The 20188-nt window shown below is 42.6% G+C and overlaps 1 protein-coding gene across 7 annotated transcripts in view; it reads right to left on the reverse strand.

Moving 5' to 3' along the window:
- Positions 1 to 20188, reverse strand: part of PRLR (prolactin receptor) — a 322433-nt gene that overhangs the window by 221852 nt on the left and 80393 nt on the right. For 3 of the 7 annotated variants that reach the window (XM_075128420.1, XM_075128422.1, XM_075128421.1), the window contains one exon: positions 4975 to 5058. The gene's annotated coding sequence lies outside the window, so the exon portion shown is untranslated. Of the gene's footprint in view, positions 1 to 4974; positions 5059 to 13684; positions 13813 to 16344; positions 16374 to 16451; positions 16623 to 20188 lie in introns of those variants that run through there. The other 4 variants (XM_048850343.2, XM_048850338.2, XM_075128423.1 and 1 more) reach the window with 3 other exon arrangements.

Here is a 20188-nt window from a genome sequence, read left to right on the forward strand (position 1 = left end):
CAGGAGTTGGGTGTGGCTGACTGATTTTCCCCCAAATGGGTCACAAACACACCAGACCAAAGTGAGCAAGAACTGTCTATAGCACTTACAGTGTTCATTTTTAAGCTCTATCAGACAAACCAATCAGATTTAGATAGCTTAAAAGCTCTGCAAGTTTACCAAAGTAGTATGCAAAGTCTGGAGAGAATCAGCTTTACTCAAGGTCAAAAAATCTATTCTATACAGGGTTTTAGCACCATCATATAGGAGTGCCTTCCAGGAGTGTATTAAACAATGTCACTTTGTAGCCCACACACTTCCTGGGTGTGGTGTTCTGTCCTATCTAGTGGCACAGAGACAAAAAAAAAAAGTAATGAGTTTGCTCTAAAGCTTTAGTTAACAGCCATATGGCTTTTAGCTCATGCAGTAGAGGCTCATGGACTAAGCTCCAGAGATCCCAGTTTCAATCTCGCCGATGACTGGGGTCTGTCAGTTCTACAACTACACAGCTGTCCCGTGTTGTTTGTTCTCTCATCCTCTCCCCTAAGAGAGAAGTGTCTGCAGTGGAGTGTCTTGTTTGGGTAGGTTTTGTTTTTATTATTAATAAATAAACCTGTTGCTATGTATTTACATTCAAGAAGAGGAGGTCAAAGAAATGTGCCTTCTGCTTGGAGCGGAAAGTGGTGAGGTTTGTGATGGTCCTTAGTTCCTAAGGGAGTTTATTCCAGTCTTGGACCACCCCTGGAGATGGTTCCATCTCCTGCATGGACAAGCTTTACCCTTCTCGTTGAGAGTTCTATTATGCCAGAGCAGCAAAGTGGTCAACCACTGTCTTTGTCCTGGAGCTTTAGACAGTCTTTTAGAAAGCCTGGGTCCATGCTATGGAGTAGTTTGAAGATAAGGACCGAGGCCTTCAATTTGATTCAAAATTCTATGGGAACCCAATGCTAAGAGGGGAGGACAGGTGTGATGTGCTCATGGTAGCCTGTTACTGAGAAGATACGCTGCAGCATTCTGTGCTAGTTTGTGTTTCCTGAGCACTGAAGCATGCTCAGGTATATCACATTGCTGTAGTGCAGCTGAGAGGAGACGAAAGCATTGTAATGGGGTAGCACCCGCCTCTCATGCGTACCCCCTTTTCTCTGGTCAGTATACCTGTCATCACAGTTCTTTTTCAGGAGGAGGACACCCACCTGTTGTGGATGGCCCCCTTTCTCTCAGTTAGGCGTAAGCCTGCTTTTGGTGTTAGTTCTTATATCAGGGTTGCATCTACCTCTCGCAAGCACACCCCAAGCTGATGGTTCTCTTGGCGGGTCTTCAGCAACTCAGCCCTCTGGCCGAGCCGCATACACAGTTCTCCCTTCAAGTCCAAGTTCTTTCTCAGCCCTGGTATGGGGCTGTAGCTCTAAGGCTTCTTCCCCAAGGCACTGCCTTCTTCAACTACGCAGCCAGGGCCATCTCAGTACCCTTATCTGGCATCCTTTTCAGCAGCCCTCCCTAGGCTCAGTCTGCAACCAGACCATCAGGGCTGATCTCAGTACCCTCGCCTGATCTGGCCAGGTCCTGGGCTCAGCCTGCCCACACTGACCTTTTCATGGTCCTGCTGCTACTCTATCCAGCCAGCCAGGCACCTGGTCTTTGGCACCCTTCCCTGGGCTCAGTTCTGCCTGGCGAGCTCTCTACAGTGAGCCGTCTGTGACCTGCTGCTCCTCTAGCCAGCCAGGCACCCAGGCCTCCCTCATCAAGCTCCACACGGCAACTGAAGGTGCTGCTCTGCTGCTGTCCTTTTATCTGGCCCTTCTGGCCCCTTATTGATCACTCCTCTGCAGCCACTCTAGGCTGTCTAGAGGACTTCTCTCTGCTCTATTCTGGGGCAGGGTGATGCAGGGCCACAAGGCCTCCAGTAAGGAGCCTCTGGACCTAGTCCACCCTGCCACAGGCATAAATACCTGAGGCCAGGTCTTCATCTACTAGGGTGGGATGGAGTCCCCTAGCCCACCAGAAGTGGTAAAAAAGCATTACTCATTAGCAACAATGAAGAATTCAAGACTATGCAATGAATTGATTGAGTGTGTGAATCTTCATTCAAAGGAGACTGCACCATGGCTGCAAACCCCTCAGAATATTTTCCTCTATCCACCAGAATCACCTGTTTTGTTTGAGTTCCACTTCAGCCAGCTGTTCTTCATCCATCAGTAGATATCATCCAAGCACTGGGCAATCTTGATAGTATGTGAGGAAGGACAGGTAGAGCTGCATATTGCTGGCACTTCATTCCATGTCATCTGAGCAGTTTATATAGAGTTTGCATGAAGATAGACTAGACAAGGGTCTGGTGGTGTAGGTGCGATTTCCCATTACTACTCTCTGGGTGCAGTTCTCCAGGAAGAACTTAAACCTTTTTATCACATTACCCTGGACTCCTGACACCTCTCTTAGGCAAGACTGCAGTATCTCATGCTTACCTGTCAGACACTTCAGAGGGGTCCAGGAGGATGAGAATGGATATCTGTCCTTCATCCATTGACAAATGATCATCCATCAGTGCCACTAAAGCAGTTTCAGTTCTGTGAAGCCCCGAGCCCTGGCAGGCGCCTCCCACAGACCTAAAGCCCTGAGCCTTGGCAGGTGTGCCCCCGCTCTCGAACTTCTGAAGATTATCGTATACGGAGGGTCAGTAAGTTTGGCCATCCCTGCTATATGCTGAACTGTGAGTACAATATTCATATTCCAATTGATTTATTGTATAATTATATGGCAAAAATGAGAAAGTAAGCAATTTTTCAGTAATGGACATAAAAATACAAAAGTGTCACAGCACACGAATTTTGTAAGCAAGTAGTTTTTAAGTGAGGTGAAACTTAGCAGTTACCCAAGACAAATCAGACTCCTGAAAGGGGTACCGAAGTCTGGAAAGGTTGAGAGCTACTGCCTTAAAATATGTACTAATTACTTATGCTAAACTATCTGTTCAATCTTTTATTTAGCTGTGACACCCTGAGTATCTTTCCCAGACTGAAGAAGAGTTCTATGTAGCTCAGAGTTCCTGTCTATCACATGGCAGAACAGTCTCAGCTCACTTTTCCAGGACCTTGACCTTTTCATTGATATGTGGCTTGGTGATTTATTTATTTTTGGTCCTCATGAAAGTGTGGACAAGTGATGTGCAAGTTTTGCAGTACTGCACCTCACTCATAATACACAAAGCCTCTCCCATTCCTGACCTGGGCCTCTCTTGACCAGATACTGACAATTGTACTAAAATTATAGGTGGGTTTTGTCATGCTGACTAGGAATTAGCATATCATGCCATATTTTTTTTTCCACAGAAGATTAAAACCATGATGACCAGGTAATACACGTCATGATCTAAGAATATATGATCTAAGAAATTTTAGAGTCCTTTGACTGCTGGCTGATACAGAGACTACAGTACTAATCTTTCAATCATCTGTCATTTCTGATTAATCTTAGGATCTGTTAGTCTTACCATATTCTGCAAACTACTTTGAATTATAGAACCATACAGTTATAACTCTTTTGGCATTCCAATAGGTTTTCATCCTTCAATAAAGTGACCCAGCTGAAACTTGTTAATAATTACATCTCCTAGAAAGAACTAAACCTTCACAGGTTTGAAAAGGAAATCAATTACATGCAACAGGACTTGTGTTGAAACTCATATCCTAGTTAGTTCTCTGTTGGAGACGTGCATTAATGTGCAGAAGTTACACACAATGTAGTATTTCTGGGATTACAGCACAATACTGCATGATCTTCAAAGCTGGCAAGATAACTCCAAGGATAGTGGTACATTTTAGGAGACTAGGTTGGAGTAGTTCATTTATTAACAACTATTTGAAACATGACTTTTAATGGCAAAGAGTCCTGTGGCACCTTATAGACTAACAGATGTATTGGAGCATAAGCTTTCGTCAGTGCATCCGACGAAGTGGGTATTCACCCACGAAAGCTTATGCTCCAATACGTCTGTTAGTCTATAAGGTGCCACAGGTCTCTGCCACCTTTACAGATCCAGACTAACACGGCTACCCCTCTGATACATGACTTCTAATGTGTCCTTTTTTTGTTGTACCAAGAGCAATGATTAAGTCTTAATGACGCACATGCTCACAACTATTATCATGTGCCAGCTACTTAACATTCTAAATTAAATCGATCCCACTACTGTTTTTTGGGCTGTTTGATTTATGTAGCAATTGAAAGTTGTGCGAATCACAGCATCCTCATGGAATGTAACATATTACCAGAGCTCTGCAAAAATTGAGAAAAAAAATCTGCAACTATTTGCACTAAAATGCTCACTCTTACTTCAGATCATTCTGTATCTTTATTTTGCTTTTCTACCTCATTTGATGAAATAGTGGTTTGTGTGTAAAAAAGGTGAAGATTCATATTTTTACCTGTGAATTCTGAAGCCATCTTTGGCTTACACTGGACCCACTGTCCCTACATATAATCATTTGCGGCTGGGAGCATGAACTCAAGTATGAGATCAGTTTTCATCTAACTTCACTCCTATAAATTCTCTGAGTTTCCCTCTTCCCTCCTCATTTCTGTGTCTTTTCCTTTCAACAAAGTAATGCAGGAAACTCTCCATATTGTTTACAGAGTTTTCATCTTTCCCTTGCATATGTTCTTTACTTTAAAAATCAGGTCCGAGATGTCTCAAGTTTGGCACTCAGGAACTGAGCAACCCCAAATTAGTGGACCTTTGTCAAAATGGCCTTAATAATGTCAAGCACCAAAACTTTTTTGTAAAAAGGGTAGAACACCACAACCTTACAGGGTGTTGTAGGCTTAGTTAATTGTATAACAAGCATTTTGAGATCCCTGGATAAAAGTACAATATATTAAAACATTTTATTTAAACAAATTTTAATTGTACTTTGTCAAATAAAAATGTGGTATTCCTTTTAAATGTTTCTTTTAACAACACATGGCAAATACTTTCATGGCAGATAGCTGTCCTACCACATCATTATCTTCTCCCTTTTGCTTTTCTTTCTCCTCCTGTGCAAAATGTGGGGGAAGCAGCTCCTGATGTCATACTGGAATCTGGGGGAAAAAAATGTAACCAGATGTCATCAGTAATTGGTCCTTATATTTTAGGTGTAATTTATTAAAGATTTAAATGTCTATAGCCACACTACCCAGCCATCTCAATAAAACTATATAAGCACTAAGAATGATGTGGCATTTATAATACAAACAGCTATACTTATCAAAGACTAACTTGGTACAGATGGCTCCGTTTGATGGTACTCTTGAAGATGTCACATTCTTTATCTTCTCTATCAGCAGAAACAAAATTTAGCAAATTACCAGAGGTGGATGAAGATTTATTGGGGCCCTGGGCACAAAGAACATTTGGGCCCCGTACACCTGCTGCCATGGGGCTCCTCCCCTTCCTACCCAAGGTCCTGCCCACTGGCCTGGCCAGAAGCTGGAGCCAGGCCATGGTAAGAGCTGCTGAGAGAGCCTAAGGCTGCTGGGGGGAGCCCTGGATCTTCAACCTGCCTTGGGTGGCATGCTCTGGGGGGGCAGAGACATGGGCTGGGGGCTGCTTTTGGGCCCCCCCACCCAGGGCAGGTTGAGGATGTGGGGCTCCCTGGGCAGCTCTTAAGGGATCCACAATCTCAGCATCTCTCCTTCTCTGGCTCTGGAGGGGGTTAACCCTGTGGTTCAGAGCTCCATTTCACGAGAATACACAGACATCACAAACACAGAATAAAGGATGGTCCCTACTCCAAAGAGCTCCAATCATTCTTAAAAGCCAACATAACAAGTGAACATTATGGTTGCTAGGAGGGTAGTGATGAGGGACTCTGCAGTTACCGAGCCTGACAACCTAGCATTGTTAGAGTTCCCTATCAAACCAGATCCCCTAGACTCTCTCAAGGCCCCACCCCAGGAACAAGTGACTCTGGACTTGCTGCCCATTATTTTTAAGAGCATTTTCTTTATTTTCCCCTTCTGTACAGACTCTCCTCATCAGGGCCCTTTCCCCCCAACATCATTAGTTCCCATCTCTTCAGCCTCCTCAAACCGTGGGCCAGTCCCTTGGGGTGTGTACTCCCTGTTTCTTTGCTGCTGTGCAGGAGGCCAGGATGGGTTCATGAAGTATAGGGAGTCCACTGATCAGTTATGGAATGCCTATTCTGATCTCCCCACCCATGAGGCCTTCCCGTTATCTAACTCCCTACTTAGACTGCCTGGCACTAGGGACTTCCTTATTGCTATTGATCTTATGTGGAAGGTGCTCAGATACCACGGCGATGGACAGAAGGACAAAACCTTAAGATAGCAAGCTAGACATCTCCCCCATGCAGGAGCCAATCACCCAACCTTACAAAAAACACTCAGTCTGGAAATGCTGAAACCCAAGGGTCTCCTCACACTAAAAGGAACCTCTATGTAGAGCTGCTGACAGGGGTTATGGGGCTACCAGAGCCATGGCTCCCAAAAGCCTGGCATCACAGACAGGAGGGGACAGCAGTCAACTCCGCTACCAGTTGCGGTTAACAGCAAGAAGTACCTCTGGCATAACAGCCCCTATATGCTGCACAGAATGCCCCTTGGAGGTAACAGTCAGAGCTGCCAGCTCTCAGGGAAACAAAACCTCCGGTTAGCCCCACAGACTCAGCCCAGTGATGGGAGAGGCAACCAGAGGCTAGTCTGGCTCACACATCACCAGCAGGGATGGTTAGGTGGACCAAGTGCTCTTGGTTACACATGGGCAATCTAATGAAGGCAAGATTTAGGGCTGTGGAGGGCTCACCTGGGGGCAGGACCCAAAGGTGATGAGGGGGAGGAGAATGTGGCTGCACATGGGTCACCTGAGGGTGTGACCTGAAGGTCACAGGACAGTTGGGGTGGGGACTGCACAGAGAAAAGGCTGTGGCCTGCTGAATCATTCTTGCTGGTGATGCTACAAGGTTGGGAAGACCTTGGCATGACTCCCAGCTCCTGGGGAGTTTGAGGCATTCATGCCACTGAGACGATGAGTGAGTACAGGGTCCCGTGAGGTGGGTTTGAGAGTCACTCACTAGAGCAGAGCTGTGCGGTGAGTCACCATTTGCCTGTGGAAAGAGGAGCTCAGGAGGGCTCCATACAGGGGGGGGCAGGGAGGAGTTTGGGCACCCTACCCACCACAGCAGGGCAACTTCCAGCCTAGCTGGGGGCAGGGCCTCAGGGGGAAGGAAACTCAGCAGCAGCTGTTTCTTGAGCCTCCACCACACTCTTCTCTGATCTACACTTTTCTTCAGGCATGTTCATGGGTTACATCAATTTAAGATGGAGATATGGATGCTGCAGTAGCTTCCTGGTCACCTGCACTCTGACTAACTGGAAGATCAGGCATCTCCTCACCACTCACATCCTCACTGGGGCTGGAAGGCTCACCGTGAACATTTGTGTCTATGTATCTCAGGAGAGCTCCTTCCTGCTTAGATAGAAAAGCTTCCTTTGCTTGCTTCCTTTTTCTGAATGCTGCCCCAGAGGGGCGTTTTCTTCTTTCACTCATGACTGCTGTTCTGTGCCAGCTTAGTGGCTCTCAACACTTGATTGAAGGGGACAAATAAGCAGGCTGATAGCAGGGACTGAGTGAGGGAAGATATCAGAGTCTTAAAGGCATAACTGGCTCCTACTACTTCAGCTGACTGCCTGCTCTCCTCAAGGGGGTTCAGGGAAGCAGCAGGAAACAGGAAGCTCCCTGAGAAGCTGGTGTTAATCAGTCCAGGCTCCTGGGGGTTCTAGAGAGGTACATAAGAGGCTCCTCCTCCTCCTCCTCTCTGTCCCTGCAGCTCCTGCTGCTTTCTGCTATTCCCTCTCACCTTTTCTCCTGCCTGCCTGTTATGTCTCTTGTGCTCTCCTTCCTTCAGCACAGCACTCCACCATCTCTGTGCATCTAGAGCAGAGAGAATACATATGCACCAGCAGCAGACACAATTTTCTACACTCTGGGTCCTAGTGGCGTCCCCCCACAACACACACACAGTCTGGCACCTGAGGAGGCCGCCTCAGTTCGCCTCATGGTCAGGCCAGCTGTGGTACCCTCCCAAAGGTTTAGAAGAAAGTTCAATCTTTATGCAGGGATCTTTAAACAATAAAAAACAAAATTTATAACTGTATTAATTACCAAAGTTAGGATGATATACAGCTCTTGAGTAACTGCCCATAGTCCAACAAATGCCACGTTGGTACCCTTTTAGTATGTGGAGTATGTACATGCTTAAAAAAACCTACCACTGTTACATAGAGAGCGTTTTCATCAACAAGCTGCTTTCTAAGAAAGGGGCATGATGTCTGACAAGAGAGTTAATTTTTCACTGTGTAATGAGGTTCCTTAAAACACTTCCTTTAAATATTTGAAAATTAGATTTTATAAAAGTGAGGGACTGAGCTGGTAGGTGTTGGACAAGCTTCCATGTGTTACTGCGCCAAATCATCTCAGTCCTGAAACAAACACCCTTGCTATTTACAGCCAGAGGCAGGATGGGAAAAGTCCTAATGCCAAGAAGCCTGGGAAAAGTTGTATCTGGGCAAGTGTCAGGTTTCTTGCCTTTTAACAAGCAGAACTGCAGAGGCTGGAGGCAGGCTGAGTCAAATTGGCAGAGATCCTGCATTGGTGTTTTTTGTTTTTTTGGGTGGTGGTGGTGATGGGGTGGGGGGCTTCCTCTGCAGCATGGGCATGAGTCACTTGCAAGTTTAAACTAGTGTAAATGGTGAATTCTCTGTAACTTTAATCTTTAAACCATGATTTGAGGACTTCAGTAACTCAGCCAGAGGTTCAGGGTCTATTTCAGGGGTGGGTGAGGTTCTGTGGCCTGCAATGTGGAAGAGGTCAGACTAATGATCATGATGTTTCTTTCTGACCTTAAAGTCTATGAGGCTGAACAGCCTGAGGACACAGCAGTTACTGAATTGCCAGAGAAAAGGGTGGCCAGATGTGACTGAGTAGAAATAAAGCAAAGAGAATTGTGGTGGGGAGGAAGAAAAGGGATGGGCAAAACTGATCTGCCAGTGACAGGGGAGGGGAATGGGCCTACTGAAATGATGCCTTACAAGCAGGTATGTAACCCATATGCCTTCTGGGTCTGGTGTTCTGGCCCATCTAGTGGCACTGAGACCACTTAAAGAGACACAAAAATGAGTCTACTCTACAGCCTTAGCTAATAGCCAGCTGGCTTTTGGCTCATGCACTAAGCTCTAGAGATCCCTGGTTTGATCCTGCCTGCCGACAACCGGGGTCTGTCGGTGTTACAGGTGGGAGCCTCAAGCAGAATGGTCTGTTACTGCTCTATTTAGAGGTGTTGTTCTACACCCCTCCCCACCCCATATTTCAGTGGGTCTGCCAAAATAAGCTAGAGACCATACCCCCCCCCCCCCAAAAAAAAAGTCATTTCACCTCATGCTATTTGGACAATTTTTTTAAAATTATTTTTTAAAAAATAGAGCAGAGAGCATGTTAATTTTCCTGCATGATATGCTGAAAGCTATTGGCTTCAGCAGCGCTGGCCTTAGGAGACAGCAAACAGGGCAACTGCCTGGGGCCCCATGCGACAGGGAGTCCTGCAAGGGAGGGCGCAGGTTTTGGCTTCAGCCCTGGGCGGCAGAGCTCAGGCATATTAATATTTGAACATAATATTTATTTTTGTACCTATATTATCCTTTTCTACTTTACATTATATATGTTTGTGTGTTTAAGTGTTTAACTATCAATTTAACACTGCTTTAACGCTTCTGGATATGCAAAAAAACAGTTGCTGTGGGCCATGCAGTTTTTATAGCATGTCAGGGGGCCTCAGAAAGAAAAAGGGTGAGAAGCCCTGGTTTAGAGGACTGTAATGACTGGGGAGGAGAGAGTTTGAGTAAGGATTTTTCAGCTACAGTCAGTCAGGTTGTTCAAGGTTCTCTTTGCCAGAAAGACAAGCAACCCTTTAACTTCTCAGTCCAGTTGAAGCTGACACACAATCTACTCTAAGAACCTTGCATACTTAGCAGCAGCAGCAGCTGCTGCATGTCAGAGTTTGATCTGATTTTAAGAAGGAGAACAAGGCTCATAAACAAATAGTTCAAAGGCAGCTGTTTCCAGAAGGGTGAGCGATAGTTTAATGACCAACTAAGCCACAGAAAGCTTTATAGTAAAATAAACCTAACATTTGATTACTTACTGCTTCTGCAAAAACATTTGAATTTAGGAAAGAGATGGGCTCTCTATAACATTTTGCTACAGCCTTGTAATTGCAAGTTTAGCTTCTAGTGTCACAGCTAATATATTTAAATTTGTGGGTAAATCAAGGATAGATTTGCAAATTATATACATTTGTATAAAAACTACATATGCACAGATTCTTTTCTACCTTTTTAAAAATAAACTCAAACCACAGTGCTGTGGTTTTTTTTAAAAAAATTAATATTAACAACATTAAAGGGTCAAATAAGCATAAAATATGCACAGAAGAGGATGCTAAAGAATATGAAAAACTTAGATGTAAATACACTTTTCAAAATTCAAAGTAAACTAAATAGCCATGTGTTTCATGACAGAAAAATAAAATGTTTTGTGTAATTTGCAGAAAACAGAGGCTTTTGGCTAAAGGTACTTTTAGTGTTTTGTACTGCTGCACATCACTGTATATCTGCCTTCCATATAAAATAGATTAGTGACCGTGTTGTTATATAATTAATAAAAACACGATTATGTGCACTTGTGGTCCTATATAAATACATGACAGCTATAAAGATTGATAGGGTTCTAGCCACCAAAAATTCCAAGTCTTGTGGCTAGAGAAGACACACAAACCTGTGGAATCTATTTGCCACAAAGCTCAATCCTTGTTCACAGAGCAAAGTTTAGTTACCAAAATGCCCTTATGAGAAACAGGTAAACCAAAATATAACTCTAAAGTTAATTTGCAAAGCAAAAAATTCAGAGCACAGTTTTGCTTATGAGTCTATGCAAATAGAACTGAAAGGGGTGCCAAATTCAGGTGATGTGTAATGTGTTGTGAGATGTCCTTTTGCTCAGAGACCCTTAAACTACTTACTGACATAGAAGTAGGGTGACCAGATATCCCGATTTTTATAGGGACAGTCCAGATATTCAGGGCTTTGTCTTATACAGACACTTATTCCCCCCCCGTCCTGATTTTTCACTTGCTATCTAGTCACAATACATGGAAGTGAGTATAAGGAAATCTAAATTGATGTAATTTATATGAGACGGAATTAGAAGAAGACATAACCATAAGTAAATTAAAGTAGGTAGAAGTCTACTTTAACTTACAGATTCTTGTACACTCCTGTTAGTTGCTTTTCAAGCTACAGGCTTCTCTTAAATGCTGGCCTCTCACCATTTAAGTTACACCAATACACAGGGCCTGGTTGTTCATTGACTTGCATCTTGTATAGTCATTAACACCTATTCAAACTCTATTCAAAGTACTACCATCCTGATTTGGCAAAGTTTTATACAGATGTAAATTTCAGAGTAACAGCCCTGTTAGTCTGTATTCGCAAACAGAAAAAGGAGTACTTGTGGCACCTTAGAGACTAACCAATTTATTTGAGCATGAGCTTTCGTGAGCCACAGCTCACTTCATCGGATGCATACTGTGGAAACTGCAGCAGACATTATATACACACAGAGATCATGAAACAATACCTCCTCCCACCCCACTGTCCTGCTGGTAATAGCTTATCTAAAGTGATCATCAAGTTGGGCCATTTCCAGCACAAATCCAGGTTTTCTCACACCCCCCCACCCCCACCCCCCTGCCACAAACTCACTCTCCTGCTGGTAATAGCCCATCCAAAGTGACAACTCTCTTCACAATGACAGGTTTCAGAGTAACAGCCATGTTAGTCTGTATTCGCAAAAAGAAAAGGAGTACTTGTGGCACCTTAGAGACTAACATTTGGAAAGGAAGATGATGTCTGTCTGTATCTGTACACGTTTTTTCATGCAGTTGATAGATTTCCACTCCATACGGCTAAATGCAGTGCCTTGCATAATGACAGGTTTCAGAGTAACAGCCGTGTTAGTCCGTATTCGCAAAAAGAAAAGGAGTACTTGTGGCACCAGGTGCCACAAGTACTCCTTTTCTTTTTGCGAATACGGACTAACACGGCTGTTACTCTGAAACCTGTCATTATGCAAGGCACTGCATTTAGCCGTATGGAGTGGAAATCTATCAACTGCATGAAAAAACGTGTACAGATACAGACAGACATCATCTTCCTTTCCAAATGCTAGTCTCTAAGGTGCCACAAGTACTCCTTTTCTCTTCACAATGTGTATGATAATCAAGGTGGGCCATTTCCTGCACAAATCCAGGTTCTCTCACTCCCTCACCCCCCTCCAAAAACCACACACACAAACTCACTCTCCTGCTGGTAATAGCTTATCCAAAGTGACCACTCTCCCTACAATGTGCATGATAATCAAGGTGGGCCATTTCCAGCACAAATGTAAATGTGTACACAAGGTGGAAAGCGGGGGGGGGGGGGGCGGAGGGGAAAATCAGGCTCATTTAGACTTGTTTCTGTTCAATTCTGATTCCACTTGCACTGTTTTTACAGCACTTTACTTCCACTGACTACTCCTGATTTACATTGGCATAAAAGTAGGCAGATTAGGCTTAATTAGTCTCAGTTCTGATTTTGACTCACTAAATTAAGTGTCCTTGATGAAAGACTTTTGTAATTGTGAACCATAGCCATAAAAGCTATTTGGGAAAAGATGCGAAAGGAAGAAATACTATTTAACCTCCCCCCTGAAAGATTTCATGGCTTGAGCAAGCTCATACATACCAGTGAGCTTCACATTCAAAATAAAATCAAAATCGAGTTGCTTATTGAATCAAGGCTACTTAAGAAAAAGACAAAACTGCTGGATTAAAAAAAAAAGGAGCAAAAAGGATACAGAGAATACAAATACAGATACAAAAATATGTATACCAAAAATAGGGAGAAAGATAGATATAAGGAGGAAAGAAAAGAAGAAAAAAAAAGGTAGAAAAATCCACCCTGCTGAAAGCTGTGCCTCTTGTCTGTCCTGGCTGGTAACACTGCTTCTAAAACAACCAAAGGCAGTGGGAACTAATAGCAGCAAGAGAGGATAAAATCATAGATTCCAAGGCCAGAAGGGAACCATGGCGCCCATCTAGTCGGACCTCCTGTATAACACAGGCCATAGAACTTCCCTAAAATTATTCCTACAGCATATCTTTTAGAAAAACATACAAGCTTCATTTACAAATTGCAATGATGGAGAATCCATCACGACCCTTTATAAGGTGTTCCAATGGTTAATTACTCTCACTGTTAAAAATGTACAAATTCTTCTCAGTCTGAATATGTTTAGCTTCATCTTTCAGCCACTGGATCATATACTTTTCCCTGCTAGATTGAAGAGCCCATTTGTTTCTCATGTAGGTCCTTGTAAACTGTAAATCAAGTCACCCCTTAACTTTCTCTGTGTTAAGCTAAATAGAGTGAGCTCCTTGAGTCTTTCACTATAAAGGCATGTTTTCTAATCCTTCAGTCATTCTTGCGGCTCTTCTCTAAACACCCTCCAATTTATCAACACCTTTCTGAGCATGCCACAACTGGACAGACTATTCCAGCAGTATTTGCACCAGTGCTAAATAGAGAGGTAAAATTCCTACTCAAAATTCACCTGTCCATGCATCCCAGGATCACATTAGGCTTTTGGCTACAGCATCACATGGGAGGTTATGTCCAACAGAGTATCCACCATGAACCCCAAATTTCTTTGAGTCACTGTCCTGTAAGCATGGTTTGTTCCTAGATATATACATATTAAAAATATATGAAAATGCATAGTTAGCTTGTGCCCTGCATACAGAGCTTTCTGAATCATTTGGTATCAGTGCCATGTCCTTTTCACTATTTGCTGCTCCCCCCAATTTGTGTGTCATCTGCAAACTATCAGTGATGATTTTATATATTCTTCCAGGTCATCAATAAAAATGTTGAATAGAATAGGACCAAGAACTGATCCTTGTGGAATCTCACTGGAAACACACCCACTCCATAATGATTCCCTGTTTACAATTACATTTTGAGACCTATCAGTGAGCCATCTTTTAATCCATTTAATGTGTCATATTAATTTCATATTGTTCTAGGTTTTTTTTAAATCAAAATGTGATGCAGTACCATAACAACCTTACAGAAGTCTACGTATGTTACATCAGCACTATTACTTTTACAAATCAAACTTGTAATCTCATAAAAAAAGAAAGTTATTTTGTCAGGATTGTTTTTCCATAAATCCATGTAGATTAGCATTAATTACGTTACTTTCCTCTCTTTTAATTCTGTATACATCACATGGCTGATATGAGAGTGATTTGAAAATAAGAGAAAATTAAAAATTGAAAATAAAACTGGCTAAAGGAAATAAGGAAAGGACATCACATTTCTTGACCCATTCATTTGGAATCTCAGAGCATCTGTGCTTCTAAGTATACTCAGATCATACTGGACTTTTCTCAAGGACTTAATCCACAGATTTATGGAGTTCAACAGCTGTGATACTTAGATGATGTTCAGCATTACATAGGTTCTCACCTCTTGAAGCTTAACATCCCTACACTTTAAAGAGATTAGGGACATTGATGTCCTTTTGGGGACACTGTTCCTTAGTCACTTAAGTGGCCTAAAATCTCCCAACCACTTTCACCTTTGGTATCTTTCCCCAAGGGTTTGAAATGTTATCTATGATGATGGCAACTGCCTTAGAAATCAATTTGTGAAACCGGAATTTCAATTTTAAATTTCAAGCAATTGTCAAAAATAGCACTGCATAGTAAAGACTTCTCATTTTGGTCCAGTACAGTATATTTCAGGGGTGATCAAATCGTGGGTCATGAGCCACATGCAGCTCTTTTACCTTTAAAATGGGGGTCATGGAGCCTCGTCCCCGCATTCTCCACCTACCAGATGGGGGTGGGGAGAAAGCTCAGGACCTCTGCCTTTCAGCGGGGTGATGGGGTAAGGGCTTCTTTCCAGTGGGGGAGGGGGAGTCTTGGTGATTCAGCCACATGGGGTGCACCTGCCAGGGCTTGGGGCTTCAGCAGGAGCAGAGCTGAAGCCCCGAGCTCCAGCAGGTGCACCCCAGCTCTCAAACTTCTTAAGATAGTTGTAAGCAGCTCGGAGGATCAGTAAGTTTGGTCATGCCTGGTATATATGATAATCAGAATCTTGATGTAACTAAATAAGCTATTTTTACAAGACAGTCAAATGTGAAAAGGGCAGCAAAAGAAAAGCATTGTAGTCACTGCAAAAGACAACATATGAAATGCAAGAACAGAAGCATCAAAACTTGCCAAAAATCCATCAAAAAATAAGATTTAAAAAAGAAAGAATTATCCAAGATAAGTTTGGCTAGTGCAAATTTAAATTAAACTCAGTGAAGGGGGAAAAAATACCTAGAAGGGAAATCACATGATGTTATTGCCACAATCAGTTATGAGGCTGGATCGCATGTTCGTTTTCCCACCATCTACATCAGACACATGATAATATCAAAAGGATAGGATTGTTAGCGTATCACATAACCAATAAAAGTACACTTGGCAAACCTACAGATAACTTGTTACTGATGCCTGCTGAGGGAAGAGGCATTTTAGAATACATGAGAGATTGAAATAAGATGGGTAAAACTGCTAGTATGAATGAGTCTACGTTAACACATATCACCTAGAGAGTAATATGTAAAGAACCTAAATAATCTTTAGCGTTGTGACTTACAGTAAAGCACAACAAGAAACCATAATCAACTACAGAGACTCCAACAAAGTAAAATTCAGTTGTTCAGCATTCTGAAACTTCAACCAAAAAGGAGCTTTTTATTGTGCCTTAGAAACAAAAATAAAACACTGTGAAGAGAAATTGAGACAATACTAAAGTGTTGGCGGCACTTTATCCAAACTTTCCCCTCCTTCTACCTCACCCACCTTGCAGAAAAAACATTCAGCATTTCTGTCCTCTCCCCATTGATTCCACTTGTATTTTAATTCTTCTTACTAGAAATATAGATCTGTAAATACTGAAATGAACTAAGATATACCTATGTTGCTACACAAACTTACTTCAGTATTTTGTCTGTTCCAATTAACTCTTAAGAATTAAAAGGGTACCATGCTAAAAAGCAGTGATAATCAACTCTACTGCATTTCATGTTCTGCCTATCAGCATTGTTTCTTGCTATGCAAACTAACAAATTAATATTATTTTGTGCAATGAGACACTTACTTGTCTGAGTTTGGCTTAAATACAAAATTATCCCAGAAAAATATTTCACTTACATACCAAAGTTCTAAACAAATTCCATTGTACAGGGTCCTGTACATTTCACTTCTCTCTGGTTTCTTCCATAATGGTAATACAGTAGCATTTAAAAAACAAAAGTTACTTACAAAAATTGAGCCCTTTAATCCATCTAACTAGAAAATGCATTCACTTGTTTGAATAGTCCAGGTCTGACATTTAAATCAGGTACTTTGTGAGAGTATATCTGTGCATATCTCCCTCCCTACTAAACGGACACCTGCACGGTAAAGAACAGACAGATCTTGTTGCTCTCTGATAAGGTCACAGAGGCTTAGCTAGAATATAGCAATGCTTAATCCTCATTGGTTTTGCCTGCTGAGCACAAGGCTGTTGCCTTGACAACACAGCTGCAGTTGCTACAGCATCCACAGCCACATGTGATGTCAAGATTTTGGGATGGCCCACCATAAAAATCATTTACGTAATGCTATTTTCTAATCTTGTAGATTAAAAATGAAAATCAGTGAGAACCTCCAATATGTTCCCCCTCTGCCCAGATTTAAGCACTTAGCTATTATATATTTATTTACAGTAGTTTACACAATGTGCCAGGTACTAAACATGGAAGGCATGATTCCTGCTTTGGGGAGTTCATAGTTTGGTTATTTTTTGTAATTCTCTTTGAAGATATAAAGTGCTTTAATCTTCAACTAGAGATTTAAAAATACAGACCTTATTAGGAGCTATACTCAGAAATGCAACAATATTCTGGGAAGGAGAAATATGATCAATGATGTACCATATAATTTATGCTAAGGGCTGTAGCCATAGCCAAGAAGCGTATTTTTGCAGAAACAGAAATGTCTTCAGGCACTGATTAATAGCTACTGTAGTTAATATACTACTTCAAGGTTGAAATTCACCATAGTGTAGAAAGACAAGGCCTAATACATTACTTAAGCTTTACCTCAAGACCCACATTAATCGCCAAGTCTTGGTCTCAATTAAATCAATGGGAGGTTTGCCACATGACTTCAGCATGACCAGGATTTGGCCCTACAAGCTTATGTGGTGCTAAAGTGACAGATTGGGCCTTGTGTATCCCTTCTGTACTGGAGTCGCTAGTTCATTTGGGAAATTGTTCAAGTAGCTCTTTTCTACTATTTTATTACTCCTCACTCCATGTAGATTGTCTCGTAAATGCTCAAAACACTGTCACTGATTACCTGACATGTTAAATTTCTCTGCATTTTATTTTCATAACAGGAGTGAAACTTCTTGCCAACTGAATCCTACAGGTTCCCTTCATTTTTCACTTTGATGTTCTTCCCCACTGCTCATGTAGTAATCCAGATTAAGGTGTTTTCTTGGCAGTAACAAGGATTACTCAAAATGCTAGATATACATATAACTTGTAATAACATCCCTAGTTGGGATTTAAGATGAGCAAATAACTGTATATTCATTTTCTCTGTTTATTGAGGCTACATTATAACAGTGTAGCGCACTCCACTATCTAGCTCCATTCCAGGAAACCCAGAGCAGACTGCTGGCTGATTATAAAACCAAGGGACACTAATAGCCATCCAAAATATTAGGATCTAGTGATGCATGGCTCACAGAAGTATGTGGGGGGGGGAGGGGGGAAGAAATCTTCCATTGGTCCATAAGCCTTAGGCCTCATGTAGTGCCTTCTGCTATGAAGCAACCTTATTTCTAGTGAAATCAGCAAAACACCCCAAAACTGCTGCTGAGGCTTTGAGTGTGAATATTTACACACAGTTCTGTTTTGGTGCCCCTAGAGGGGGGAATGACTTATTGTAAACAACAACTAGAGCTACAGTACATGTGAAATGTGATCAGTATATTTTGGAGAGTGAATATGAAGTGTGTGCCCACAGAAATAGCCAGAGAATGCATGACAGCTGATCCAGAAAGCTTTATCTGTATTAGCTGATGTTTTAGGGTATGTAGTGTTGTGTCTAATAGAGGATATGTGCTGAATTAGGAATACCATGTTGTGTTGTCAGGGATGATAGTTAATGAGGAATGATTCCCAATTACAAAGTTTTAACTTATCAAAAGCTTGATCTCTTCAGCTGGCAATTCATACTTTTCTGTTAGATTTTGATAGCCCATGTGGACTTCATAATTCTCCTAAAGCCAGTATTCCCAGGGAACATGAGAATTATGAACTACTTAGACAATGAGGGTGAAATCCAGTCTCCACTGACTTCAATGAGGCAGAATTTCACCCCGAGTTTTTTGAAATATGTGTCAAAATGTGACATCAAAAATGAGGCAGAATATACTGTTAATTCAGAGGAGAAATTTTCTAGAGATAAGATGGCACACAACATTATTCAGATTGCTTCTCAAGCCCACTTGTTGCTTGGCACCCACAGTACACTTAAGTTAATGGCACGCATGTGAGCCATTTATAAGGTGCATAATGCCATCCTAAGAAGAGAGCATGACAGTAGGCGAAAAGGGGACCACGAGTCTGCATCTAATGAATGTTAAAGGAATGCTTGTCAACAAGGGGGCCCTAAAATTATTTTATGTCTATGTGCCTTTCAGCTGCTTTAATGTTCAAAAGTAAAAAGGGCCTGCCTACTTATTTGAGCTTTAGCCAACTGGAAGAAGATGACACAGAAAGAAATTTAAAAAGAAGCCTCCACCCACCACAGGTGCTTTGCAGGAAGAATGGCTGAAAACAAGATTCAGCAGCCCAGATATGTTCCTTGGAATTAATTGGCAGACTATAAAACCAGTTCTATGGTGTCTCATTGGCTTATACTAGCAGAACTCTTTTGCAAAATGTATTGCAAAGAACACCCTTGGCTAATAATTTTATAATTCACTCTCAGATTTGAAATGATCATATACTTCAGGGCTCTAATGAAAAAAAATGAAGCAGTAAGTGAAACAAGTATTACTGAAGCAATGAATATCTGAAGGCCCATGAAGCCAAATGGCAAATTATAATGGCTTCCTTTTCCCCACTTCCCCAGGTCGGTTGCCATTTCTTTAGATGTTATCTCTGTGAATGAGATTGTAAATACCTTGGAACATGGAGCTTGTCTTCTTGTCTGTAATGTACCATGTATATCAGTAGCTCTGCTGGGGCGGTGCCCCACCCCCATGCCAGATTGGACTGCAACAGGCCAGAGCGGATGCACAAGGTAGCTGCCAATCAGGGAGGGCCTGTTAGAGAGCCAATCAGGGCCAGTATTACAGCCAGCCAATCAGGGCTAGGGTAGGCCCTATATAAAGGCTGCCCAGGAAGGGAACAGGCAGTCTTTCAGAGGGTGAAGATCTATCTCCTGCATGAGGAGACTAGCACCAGGGACAGTGCAGCGGGAGCAGGAGGGAACTCCCACCTGGTACCTGTTGGGCTGTGGGCCCTGAGAAAAAGGACCTAGCTGGTGCAAGGGGGCCAAAAGGGAAATGGCCCAGGGAGAGAGATGGACAAAGGGAGAGAAGGAGGGCAGGCAGGAAGGCTGCCGCCAAAGGGTCCCTAGGTTGAGACCCAGAGTAGAGGGCAGGCCTGGGTCCCCCACTTGCACTTCCACCTGGCCATTTGGAGTGGCCATCATGGACTGCACCAGACCCCTGCCAAAAGGGGTTAGACTCTGGGGTGTGGTTGGCCATTGTGGCTGGGGCGACAAGAAGGACTTCTGATAACACCAAACCCCTGGAAGGGGGTGAGACCAGAGCAGGAGGTGCTGCAGTGGTGAGTCCCAACCCTGTCACAAGTGGTGGAAAAGGCAGGCACTAGTGGTCTGCCCCTGATACAAGGGGCAGGGCATGCACTGTGAGACAGTTGCCCAGATCAGAGAAAGGAGAAAATGATGGAGAAGTTGGACTTTTATTGGAGGGC

The sequence above is a fragment of the Caretta caretta genome, chromosome 5, assembly GCF_965140235.1.
Source record: "Caretta caretta isolate rCarCar2 chromosome 5, rCarCar1.hap1, whole genome shotgun sequence".
Taxonomy (NCBI): Eukaryota; Metazoa; Chordata; order Testudines; family Cheloniidae; genus Caretta; species Caretta caretta.